This window comes from Nipponia nippon, unplaced genomic scaffold (genome assembly GCF_047370975.1).
Source record: "Nipponia nippon isolate SJK-2023a ecotype South Korea unplaced genomic scaffold, ASM4737097v1 scaffold_19, whole genome shotgun sequence".
Classification (NCBI taxonomy): domain Eukaryota; kingdom Metazoa; phylum Chordata; class Aves; order Pelecaniformes; family Threskiornithidae; genus Nipponia; species Nipponia nippon.
Genome location: NW_028262335.1, coordinates 5,164,663 through 5,177,404, shown reverse-complemented (window position 1 = coordinate 5,177,404; position 12,742 = coordinate 5,164,663). Strand labels below are relative to the sequence as shown.

The 12,742-nt window shown below is 39.7% G+C and overlaps 1 protein-coding gene across 7 annotated transcripts in view; it reads right to left on the bottom strand.

Annotated features, from left to right (window-relative positions):
• The window catches only part of RERE (arginine-glutamic acid dipeptide repeats), a 257,908-nt gene that overhangs the window by 160,037 nt on the left and 85,129 nt on the right, over positions 1–12,742 (bottom strand). The window lies entirely within an intron of this gene.

Sequence of the window (12,742 nt, the reverse complement as noted above, 5' to 3'; positions counted from 1 at the left end):
CCAATCATAGATGAAATGCAGCAAACTAAATTAGATTTACCTCAGGGAAGGACTGGGCTTTCTCAAATTACATTTGACATGACAGAAACTAAGTAATTATTTTTGTTTGCTTCTGACAACTGGACTCTACAAGGTTGCTGTAAAATAACGTCTGTTGTATTAAAAACAGGCCTGGCAATAACCGCAACAAAAGCAGTGCCTCAGAATAAAATTACAGCAAGGATGGGAATGAAGCGCTTGATTAATGATAATGACCTTAGAAATGAGAAAATTCACACGCAGCTTGCTAGAAGGCAAAGATGCTACACCCAAAGCCAAACAAATATTCAAAGGACAGTCATTGTGTCGCCTTTTATATTCAGATAGGTAACTGCTCTTCAAAAGACAGAAGACACAAAGAACGCCAGCTATTCTATGAATGATTCTCCATGAACCTTTTTATATTTCTACAGAAAAATTCCAAAGTCTTAGAATTTTGTAAGACATGTTTCAAAACACAGCCTGCTTCACATCTTGCAAAATCTAAAATTTGTTCAAGACAAACATTCTCTAGTTCTTATGCTCCACAAAGAGCATTCCTAAGGGTGCATTGTCATTGTTCATCACAATAAAATGTCTTCTCCTGAAAGAAAAAAGAAACCCTTCGTTAATCATCTGAAACCCAAACTGTACTCGGGAATTCTCCCACCACTGAGAGATACCTCAAAGATCAACTTGTAAGACAGAAACTTAGCAGCTATTTAGCAGGACTACCTTAGGACTAACAAAAGTGCAGGAAGAGTCTTAGTAGCTACATCAACCACGCTGGACAAAGGCCAGGCTTCTCAAATCTTCTACAATGATATACACCAGAATTGCATGGTTATGTATCTGATTTTTAATGTGGCAGCCGTAAATACCCTGTTCTAATGAGAGACAGAGGTGTACAGTACCCATCTTCATTAATTTCAGATAACTGATGTTTTGCCAGGATCAAAGCAACTTTGCTGGCCAACCAAACTTTAAACGCACTTAGCACCTTTCCCCAAATTCTGCACTGCTTGTTGCAATCATGCAGGTCCGGACCTGCTGCCTTTGACTACAAGCACAGTCATATCCAGCAACACTAGATTATACTAGTATTCCAGTAAAACACCAGTATCTTCATTTTACAGGCAAGAAATTGTAGCCTGAAGTAGTCAGGCAACAGGTTGAGATTTCAGAGAGTTGTGGTTTTAGGGTTGGGTTGGTGGTTTGGGGTTTGTGGGGTTTGTGGGGGGGGGGGGGGGTGGATGAAGCAAGGAAATGAACTTTTGAGTTACAGTCCAATACTTCATACCATTAAAACCCTTCCTACACTGACACTGGGACATTTCATAGCCACAGAATTCATGTTCTGCTTATACCAGAAGACATTCCTCTCCATCTCAGTGGTGAGACCAAGAGAGAAAAAAAGTTGGAAATAGTTCTAGCTTTTCTAACAGTCATTTAAAATTAAAGTGCGAAATTATTTTTTCTGTCTTCCTTTTCTGTATTTTTCCTCATCTTCCTAAATTCTGTTTTCAGATCATCTCTACAACTTTGCAAGTAGACCTTTATTTTGTCCCATGTCAGTAGTATGTCAAGGCAGTATTGTCAAGCTTTCTAAAAAACAACTAGTCCCAGAAAAATTACACCTGAAAGCTGGTACACTGTGTTTCACATGCAAAACTGTTCACTTCCAACATCCTCACTATAGGCACTACCCATCGAATTGACACTTTAACTGCAAAACCATGACAGCAGAGCAGTACCTCTTTTCCCCAGTAGGCTATAAAATAATCTCTATGTACTAGTATCAAATTAAGCCTGCTGATCAGTATAGCTAGAATTCCACATTCAATGGAAGTAATTCAAAAGGCAAAGGTTACTTCTCAGTTATACTGACCCATGATTTCAATCTAGACTGGAAAAGATGCTGGTCTTTAGGCGGTTACAAATCAGGTCGAGGCCAGAGCACCTAAGTATCAAAGTCAGGCAGGTCACCTTGACTTCTGCAAAAGAAAGTCTTCTAAAGAAACTCTTCAAATGACAGCCACAGCTCACTGTGCTCTACATCCCCAAAGAATATGAAGGCTAGCAAACAGCTAAAAGCAATCACTTCAACTGTCACCAAAACCTTGCTCTGAGAACTCAAGTATGAGGGGCTTTGAAAGCAGACCTGGGAAAAGGTTACTTAGATCTCGTCCTCAGAGTAGATTCCATTTAGCACAAATACTACTTAGTTGTGAATAGATTAGGCAATTCCTTGAAGTCAAAAACTAAAGCCATGGAGGACAAGGTCACAGAACAGATCACGTGCTCAGGAGCTTCGCACAACCCCATGCAGAGAAGTATGAAGTGAGGGCTAAGTGACAGCAACGGTGCACAGAGGGTGGCCTGGAACGCAGACTTTGATAGCGAGCATCTGCATCCTCTCAACGCTTGCGCCCTGTAACCAGCAAGGAGTCACCCGCTGCTGGTTTATCACATAACCACAGGAACCATCTGAAGCAAAGCCTGGAAATCCGAGTGTCAACTTTCTACCTGCAACACTATTTGTAAAACAGGCTTCTTTACCACACCATTCTCCACCCATCGCAAACTGCACTGTTAATCACTTCCCAAAAGCATTTGATAAAGTCAAATGAGCCCTACAAAATAGATTTCTTTAAGCTGAAAATCTATTGCTTTTTTTATAGTAAGAGTCAAAGACACAGGATAAGAATCTGGATTGATCTGAAATCATAATTTTATCAGCATCAGTGAAGCTCCTCTGCAAGCGTACAGAAAGAATTACAGCAGAGTTGTGTCCACGTTCCCTCTAGAAGACCCACAAATGCAATAACTCACAGCTTGAGTGTTGTGAATCAGAACTTAGCATGCAAGTTCCAAACCAAGCAGTTCTCCTGGCTTTTTTTTTTCTATTAACTAGAAGCTGACACTGTTTAACGTACATAAATCTAACTGAAATCTTCCAGAATTTCTGTTACTGTAATAAGTTTTCATCATTCTTTACAAAAGCATCCAGAAAAATAGCACTGCAATGAATTCTTGATGTCTCAGGCCACAAGTTCCAAAAGCCTTTTTCACACGAGAAGCACCGCTGCTGACCTTCCTACGCTTGCTGTCAGTTACAGCTCCATCTCAGTCCTGGCCTCTTTTGAGAACTTCTGCACAGCTCTTTCTAGCATAAAAATACCAACAAAGGAAGAATTCCACTTCAGTACAGCTGGCATCTCTTTACCAGATGTCCACCTGACTTAAACTTAACCTCAACTACATGGAGAGATAATAACAAAGAGGAAGAATAATGGAATCAACTACAGAGTGAAACAATAGAAAGGCAGGTGTTTAGAGACATTTTTGTGCTATAAGCATTGAATAAAGGTTTAGAGCAAACAATTCTAAATTTTAAAGCAATGTAGAAGGAAATGGTGAGAAGGAGTTAACTCATATCGGAAATATTATGAATCCTTAATACCATTCCAGCGTTAGAGTAGAGGAGGAGACATGGCCAGGAGTACAATCTTTCAAAAATGCTAGTGCTAACTAAGTATTTACTAAATATAGTCATTTGTCTTAATGATGATGGCATCACAGGAAACTATGCTAAACAGCAAGGCTACATAGCTATCTGTATAAGTAGCATCAGTGTGAAGTTTTCTGCTACGTATTTTCAGTCTACAACATGACAAACCAAATGTCTTGCACCAGGAGTCTCAAGAGAAAGAAGTTTCATGGATGTAAAATGCACTAAAATCTTGGGTGTTTTTTTTTCTTTTTTAGTAAGAAAATAACAATAAACAGTTTTATATAACAACCTCCAGTAGCTCTGTAGAATCAAGAAATATGTCCATTTATTTCACGTACAACTTGCCTTTTCCAAACGACCAATTTCAAATTGTGTATTTCCTAGCTAGGATAGGAGCAGCTGTTGCAACAGCACGCTTACGTACATTTTAAAAACTTGAAATATCATATATTTAATCAACCATCAACACCAGAACAACAGTGATCTATTTGACTTCTCACGCTTATATAGCACTTGTCATCCAAAATCCTGACAATCCCACAGAAGCTATTAAGTCAGTCTGTCTTGGGAGGTAAGCATCTGAACTACCTTGCACCAAATGCATCCTCTTCACCTCCTTGCCTTGATACAGTATGATTCAACCCAGTTTACTCAGAAGCTATAGCAATTTAACCATATCAAAGTATTCCTGCACCATTTTGTTACCCCAGACTTCCTCGGCTAATCATTCCATTTAGACAGCCCTTTACTCACTCAAACCAACCGCTCAGTATCCCAGGTGAATCAGTCATTTACACGATGTTCCACCACTCCTTTGTGGGAAGTTTTTCAGGATTCACTGGGGAATGTCTATAAAAAGCTACAAGATTTCAGATACAGAAAACACAACTTCCAAGATTTTTTTTTAACGTCTCAGTTTTGCAAGCCTCATTTCCAGAGTGTTATCAGACAGCACACAGAATAAACAGCTAAGCATCCCTCTGAAATGGCTGACACAAAAGAATCTGGCATCTACTATGGATAAAGCAAACATGTTGACTCACCAGTATATTGCATTTAAGTAAGGCACTGCTGGCTGCCTGCCAAGATTTAAAACAAAGATGACATCCAGTTAAGATGTCTCCAAAGCAATAGAGGCCATAAAGATAAGAAAACAAGTTAATCCAGGTGGCAAAGCAATGCCATGAAGGCTAGAAACTGGAAAAATGCCAAAGGGAGAACTTTTATGGATGCGTTCACATTAGCCACTCAAAACTCATCATAAAGAGCAATTACTTTCATTTACCAGAAATCCAAAATACAAACACATTATTTTGAAGAACAGCTTCGATGTGGACCCAAGCAACAAAGAAAAACTGCGTATCATTTTCCTAATGCAACAAACCTGCGCAGATAAGACTTACGCCCATCAAAAATACAGATTAGACCCTCCTTATCCATAGTACACTGGAATGTGCTGTTGCACCCTTTTTTTTCCCCACTGATCACATACTTCTGGACCATTTTTAGCTCTATATGGCTGCAGAGAACTTCTGCATAGACTTAGACAACTTCAGTCAATTCTCATCACTATTGCTTAGGCTGCTTTGTGCCGAAGCATCTATTGCCACTCTGTGACAACTACAAAAGATGCCTCACTTGTAATAAAGAAACAGCTAAAATACTTAAAATCACAAAATCAAGATGCTCCTCAGACAAGTTTACTTGCTTCTGAATTCTTTTACTGATCAGCAGGTTGATATAAATTGAGTGACATGTACTCTCTTCACACTGAATAGAAGTCTGAAGCCTGAGGCTGTTTGTCAGCCTAAAAATACAATGAACCCATGTACACCCTCCCTTCAGACACCTGAAAGAAATTCTGGTCAGTTATCTCAACATCTATTATCCTAGAAAGGAATTCACAATACAGGTATGTCTCAGACATCTATTTGCTCCTGCAATATTAATATTCATTTGCACTGACCTTCGCATTCAATCCTTTCCACTCAAAAAGCCCAACAAAAATCAAACTGACTATAAATTCCGCAATTTAAACGCGTCATCAATTGACTGGCTCAGTGTCATGTCCACTGAAGTCGCTTTATGGTGACATACAATTCCTAGCCCCCTGATTTTCAAAGAAATACTATCCAGTATTGAAAATGTTACTCATCTCACTACATGCAATTATGGACTGAGTGCCCCAGAATTGTAATTAGGCCCATAATTGTAATTAGGCCATTCCACTTTATGCCTGCTCATCCAAGGTAAGTCACTGGCTTGTCCCCTCTGAGTGTGCTATGTCAGACAGTGGACCTGGTTGCAGCTACTGGCATTTGGCAGCTTGAGGGCAATACACGTTTGCACAGAAACCCTGACAAGGTAAGTTCCCTGCAAAACAAAACACAATGCAGAAGGCCAACGAATACTCACGAACACCACTACACTGGCTCCACATCCAGTGCTTGCTCTTCACTGTTCTATGACAATCTTTCTCCAAACCCCAGCCGACTAAAATCCAGTCTCGCAAGAGGCCTTGGCTTAAACATACACACGTTAATCCCACTGTGCATGCTGCATCTCCATTATTCTTGCTCTTACTTTCTCCCTATTCCCTTTAACTTGCAAGGCAGTGATAACCTTAAAGAATTTTTCTTAGCCTGTATTCTGTCCACCTCTAAACCCTTCAAGTCTCCTTCCCTTCCCAGTCATTTTTTCTTTTCTAGTCCTTATTAGAGTTGCATCAACAACTACATTCTGTGCTGGCTGCTCTGTCATCTGCAAAGATCCCTTGAAAACGGAACTTAAGGATGAGTTTTGTTAGGCAAGGCTCATGACGCCCTTTATAGACAGAATCATACCACTAGCAGAAAATGAAAGGGGATGCCTGATGATCCACATTGACTCAGTGAAAAATCAGCAAAACAACACGGAAATTACTGTAAAGTAAGCTATAGGATCAAATACAGCAAGCAAAAATTGTTGCTCTGAACACTTACCAAAGCAAAAGTTGCTTTCTTTTACGGAAGGAGAGTCACCCTCATGTCGTCCTGCATTTATTAGTAAATAAGAGCAAGCATGAAGCAAGTAACCACATAGGAAAGGGGAGTGCTGTAAACTCACACTCTGGCTTTCTCCACAGCAAGATAACATCTATGTGTCAACTTTCAAGGCCCACCTCAGGCAAGTTACCCATGGGATCTGTTACACCACAGAGTTTACTGGTGACAAACCAGACAACTCTCCAACAGGGAAAAAAAAAGGGGGGGAAAAAGGGCTTTCCATAACCTTTGCCACTACAATGGCAAAATAGAGCAAAGAAATCTTAAGTTCCCTACACAGCTAGTGGGATTCACTGCCTCTCTCCAACCATGAGTGCATTTGCTTACTTTCCTATTTCGTGTAAAATGTCCCACTGGAGATGAAGTATTTCTACAACACATGGTACAGAGTCATTATGCCTTTGGGCTTGTGATATTCACCAGATGTGCCCTAGTTCTGAAGGGTTACATTAATATTCCCATACTAAAAGCTTCTTTTAAAATTAGAGCTTCAATACATGGACTTAAAGATCTTTTGGGGGGGAAAAAAAAAAAAAAGAAACCAGCCACCTCACTTTTCTAAACACATGAACCTTTACCAGCTTAAATGCTGCAGTTTATGTAGTAACCATCTTCACAGTCAGAATCCTTTTATGCTTTACCTAATGAGTCAACACTTGCATCATCCAAGAAACAAAGCCTTAGGCTCTCTGCACAGCACCACACTTCCACAGGAAAGATATTCCTTGAAAGCCATTGTCAGGGAATTGTCTACAACCCCTCCGCCATCGTATTTCACTGGTCACAAGCTCAGACTTCACAGTGTAGCTGCAAGCAACCAGAGTTCCAATACACACACATTTCCCAGTTTTGCAACCCCAGTATCTAACTAGATGACACAGTCTTTCCCTCATTTTGCTTCCCTTCAGATATTCTGTGTTAGAGTTAGAGGTTCTGAAAAACGATACGCCAAATGTGTAAAACCACTCTTAACAATTTAGGTACAACTTACGGGAGCTCGTTGGACACCAAGTTTGACTAGTTCATACAGCAACTCCTACGTTGTCACAACCAACCAGATGAACCATCAGGCTCATGTCATCAGTAGTAACACACGCCCTATATTCAACCATTCAGTGTGCTATAAACCATGCTGCAGGGACACTTACCCCCGCAGCACACGTGTACGCTCCTGTTTCACATCCACCACTTCTAACTTAGAGATAGCACTTATCCCAACACCCTCAGTAAGCCTACAGATTCAGTTGCACCACAGCAGAAATGCAGATGATGGATCTGAGAAACTGTAAAAGAAAGTGTCCAGGCAAGCCCTGCAAAATGGGTTTGTTTCATCAGAACCATCCTGGATGTAAATAAAAAAAAAGGGGGGGGGGGGGGGAGGGCCAAGAAAAAAAAAAGAAATCCAACTGTTTATCAAGATACACTCCTATTCTTTGGGAGACAGTTTTATTTATAGACTTTACAGAGTCATATATATAAGGACTTGAGAGGGAGGGAGACACACACTCTGTGTGTGTGTGTGTGTATATTTTGTATATGTATGTATGTATGTATGTATCCACCCTGAATACAAGTTGTGGGATAGGCAAATAATTAAAGGATATTTACATCCCAGAATTAAAGGATATTTACATTCCTCCATTCTGGTGTCTAAAATTAAAAGGCTTAGTTGTCCTAGTGCCCCCTGCCAGCCAGTGAAGAAGCATGATCAGGCAATTCTGAACCGTTCTCCAGAAATACCTCTGCCCCAGCCAAAACTAGGGGGAACCCCAAGCAGCCGGGCTCTTCATTGCAGTGTCTCAGGTACTTAAACGCCCCAATCCTTCACCACACAGAACAGTTAAATACGATTAGGAGCACGACATTAGCAGTTACAGATCATTAATAACCAAGTGGTACCTTTCAAAGGATCCGAAAAATATTTGCAACATTCAATGAGTTCTAAATGTTGACATCTGAATTTGCCTGTATTCTAAATACAGGAAAATTACCAAACCCTTGAAAACAAAGGTCAATAATGGAAACAGACCTCTAACGACAGCAATACATTTAGCATGACGGTTTAGTAACAAACAGAAACACAGGGAGGAATGCACTGGGAATGACAAACACATGGTTTTAACTAGAAAAATATTACCAGTGACAGGTAGGGAGCTATACAGTTGCCTCTCTTCCCCCCATATGGCTGACAACAAACAAATTGCTAGTCTGATCTTTTAGTGTCACTGCCTGCTGAGCAGATTTCAAGCAACACTGCTGGCTCCTTGTCAGAAAACAATGTGCTAGAGCCCTGTTCCGCAATAAATGGTTCAACCAATTTACTGTTTTCATTTGAAACTCACAGGAGTATTCCCGGTGCCTGGACTATAGTTCTTATTTGGCAAATGATTTTATTATAAACTGGTATCATAGCGAATCCATTTTCTTTAAGGGGTTTTGCTGCTGTTTAATGGACTGTCAGTATAATTTAGATTTCATCTATTTAAACTCATTCAAGCCTGGCTCCTGATTGTACAATAAATGGAACATATTTCTATTCAACAAAATTAATGACAGCTAATTGTAGTCTGCAGTTCCCAATTTTATAAAAGCAACTGTTCCGCAGTTCAGGCACCCAGCTACATGATTTCCCACACCAATTATTTTTCTGCACTTTTCATGCATGTCCACAACACTATACAGTTCTTCTTCCAAGACGCATTCAGACATACTTTGCTAACAATTTTGATACAAACCAAACATTTTCTTACAGAAAGTAGTGTTACTAAACAATGCCACACAAAGCAGAGACAATGCAGATGCTCAGCCACTAACTCATGCTAGGGTATCCTCCTGTCTTACAATTGTTTCTCTTTTTCAATTAAATACATGAAACAGGAGGAGGGGTGGGAATAAGAGTGCAGACCACTAAAAAAATTAATTAAATAACCAGTTAGTCTAAGAACTCCTCCTTTAGCAACAGATAAGCTTTACTGCATGCATGCCATTTAAAACAGTCTTTTCTGATCTTTTAAGGTCACAGCCAGCTTTTGCTAGAGGTGCAACATTTGCTCCAGCTGCTTCTCACTGATATTTTACAAATGCCTACGTAGCCACCTGTCTCTCAAACCTGAGCTGGATGCATTTCAATAGCTCTTCATGGACACTCCTTTCTAAAGGACTGTGGAAGACACAAAAGACGAGCAGCACCACAAATGTACCACACCACTACATGACCTCACTTTTTTAGATATCCTTAACTTTTTTCCTATTAAAAGATCCTTAATGTGCAAATTACAACACACTTGAAGAACCATGGCTATGGATAATTTCTCCAATACCTTAAATGCAAGCATTAATAATAAGTCTTAAGAAACCAACAGAAGCGGCTGTCACGGTCTACATTAAATCAACTGAACAATCCCCACAATGTCTTCGAATAGAGCACGCAGTTGGCCAATACACACAAAACCCTGAAGAGATTAAGGGATCAAGATTCTGCATCACTCAAGATAGAGAATCTTTCTTCTCATGCACTTTCCATTCACTTGTGTTTCCCAAGTTTTGGTAATGAGTCAATGGTGACAGTAAGAGAAATCAACAGTGCACAGCTGGCCCATGAAGCTGGACTTAATGTGAAAACTGGCATCTTTACATAGCTTTGAGTTTAAGAAGTTCTTCTGTTGGACCATGCATAATTAGAACTCCGTGCTCTAGCAGGCAAAACAAGCACACCAAGAGGACTTGGAAGAGAAAAACTCTTCTATTCCCAAGCCCGTGACAAACACCAAATGGTTGCTTAACTTCTCTCTCTCAGCTCCCTTTTGATAATTCAAGTGCAACGCACTACCTCATCAAAATATGGATACACTACAACAAATTAGTGCAGCAGCTGTACAGCTGATCTTACAGAAGTGTATTTAGTTTGTTTCAACACTGGTATGTTACCTTTTTTTCTTCATTTTAAAGCATAATGATCATGCTTAAATAAGAAGTGCCCATTTCAGGAAGAGAAAAAATGCTTTCCTCGCTATTAAGAGGAGTACAATCCCCACAGTAAAGATACAAGCATACATTTTCAGGCCAAAGAAAAATAAGTATATGTCTACATTTAGGTGTATTTCTTCCCTAAACAAACAATACAAATGAAAAATTCTTAAATCTATGTCAGTTTTCACATACATCTAGCCACTCCTTTTACAGCAGGGTTTCTGATCCTTTTTCGCTTTAAATATCTTTACTGCTTTTGGTAAAGGCATCCATAATGCATTTTGGGCTTTGAAGAAAAAAGGCGACTAGATAGACCCATCCTTCCTGCCAATGCTGAAACAAAACAAAAATATTTCCATTTGCAGCTCAATTGTCTTGAGAGGCTTCTTTAGAGCAACACATGCTCTGCTACCAGATACTGTTTATACAAAACTCTCTCTTTAGGACAAAAGGAAAACGAAACAGGTTGCCCAAAATTTATGATACTACAGAAAAAAAAAAACCCTCAATTATCAGCCTGAAGATATCCAGTTACAGACATAAATACCTTACCAGTGTGGCCCATCAAGTAGTAACACACAAACAGAGATAACTTTTAAAGGAGAATTTATTTTCATCAATTCTCAAGTTGTATTTACCCTCTCCCATTTTCTATGCCACTTGGAAACAATTTAAAAAAAGGCAGTCTCACTTTAACATACTCTCTTCACTTAGCCTGCTTACACGTAGCACGGAGTGTCAAACATGTAGAGAAATATCTCCCTCACCTATGAGCTTTCTCCTCCATCCCCCCATCAATACTTCTACAAGATATTTTCACGAAACCGGTATTCCAAAATGAAGCAGCAAAGGTTAGTCCCAGGATCAAAATTCTGCCAGATTAAGTTTCACTCCCTCTCTCCCCCAATTCATCAGAAAAATCGCCAGATAAAAGTTAAAGCAATCCTCTGGCATAAACTAAACTGGTGTGCTACATGGGAAATTGTAGCATCATTCCCAGTACAGAAGCTAAAACAAGAGTTTAGTTTACTGCTTACACAGGTCTTGGCATTATAATTGACCAAACACTCCTTTATCTAATGGCTGATAAAAGAAATAGCAACTTCCACAGAGTAACAGTAAGAAAAAGGGCTGGTAAGTTCATACACTAGCAAGTTCAAACTACTTTAATTGAAATAAATTGAGAACAGGCCATGAGCAATTACTGCGACCACAAACTCCACTTGTACTCCTTGAAAACCACTATTTCAAGGAATTCTTTCCCCTTGGTCCAATTTTTCCACAGTTGCTTCCCACTCACTGCTTTTATTTCAAAATTTCCATTTGCCTAATTCCATAATGGCATGCTGCATTCCCCATAAAGTATTACTTTTTGCTTCAGTTACAATCTTTCTATATCCATCTTCTGCAAAAATAATTCCCTAATGCAGTCTGCAAAACTGTTCATATCTGTGTTCCAGAGTTACCTGTGGTAGTTAAACCACAAATTTTCAGCTATAGCTGTTGTAGTGACGCCCGCAAAAAATTATGCCAATAAGGTGTTCACGTGAAGTTTCACATTCATCCTGTAACAGCTCCGAAACACCACAGCTTTACAAGGTATTTTTATTTGGCATTACAAGGTTCTCCGGGAACATGTTATGAAGTTCATTTAGTACATAGCATATGTTTATAGAGTTCATGTAACCCATGTTATTTTTAGTCATGCTTCGTTATAGTCGTCCATGGTAGTACAGCTCCTTTTGTGAGCGACCCATGTTTTGTTGCGATGGAACACAGAAGATGACTCACAGATAAAGTATTAACAATAACCTCATAGAGGAAATCTTATCTAAAATTCTCCACTTCCACAATTCTTCTGTTATAAAAACACTGCCACAATTTAATGTAAAACAAAGACAATATGAAAAACTACCTGTTGGACCAAGGGTGGCTGGGCAACGGCCCCAGGCCCAGCCAGCCCCCCCCTTGGTACGCTCACCTCCTTCACGGTGCTGTCACCATTTATACCCAAAAGCCAAACAAAGCCAGAGGAAGCCATTTGCTAGATCAGCCTTGATCTGCACTTAAGACTCCATCTGTCAAGCACCAGCAGCTGGCCATACACAGAGCAATGCCTGCCGCATTTAAGAGTAAATATGAACTCAGTAAATGCATCGTCTTTTTCTTCCAGTTTGGCTTACGTTTACTGCTTATA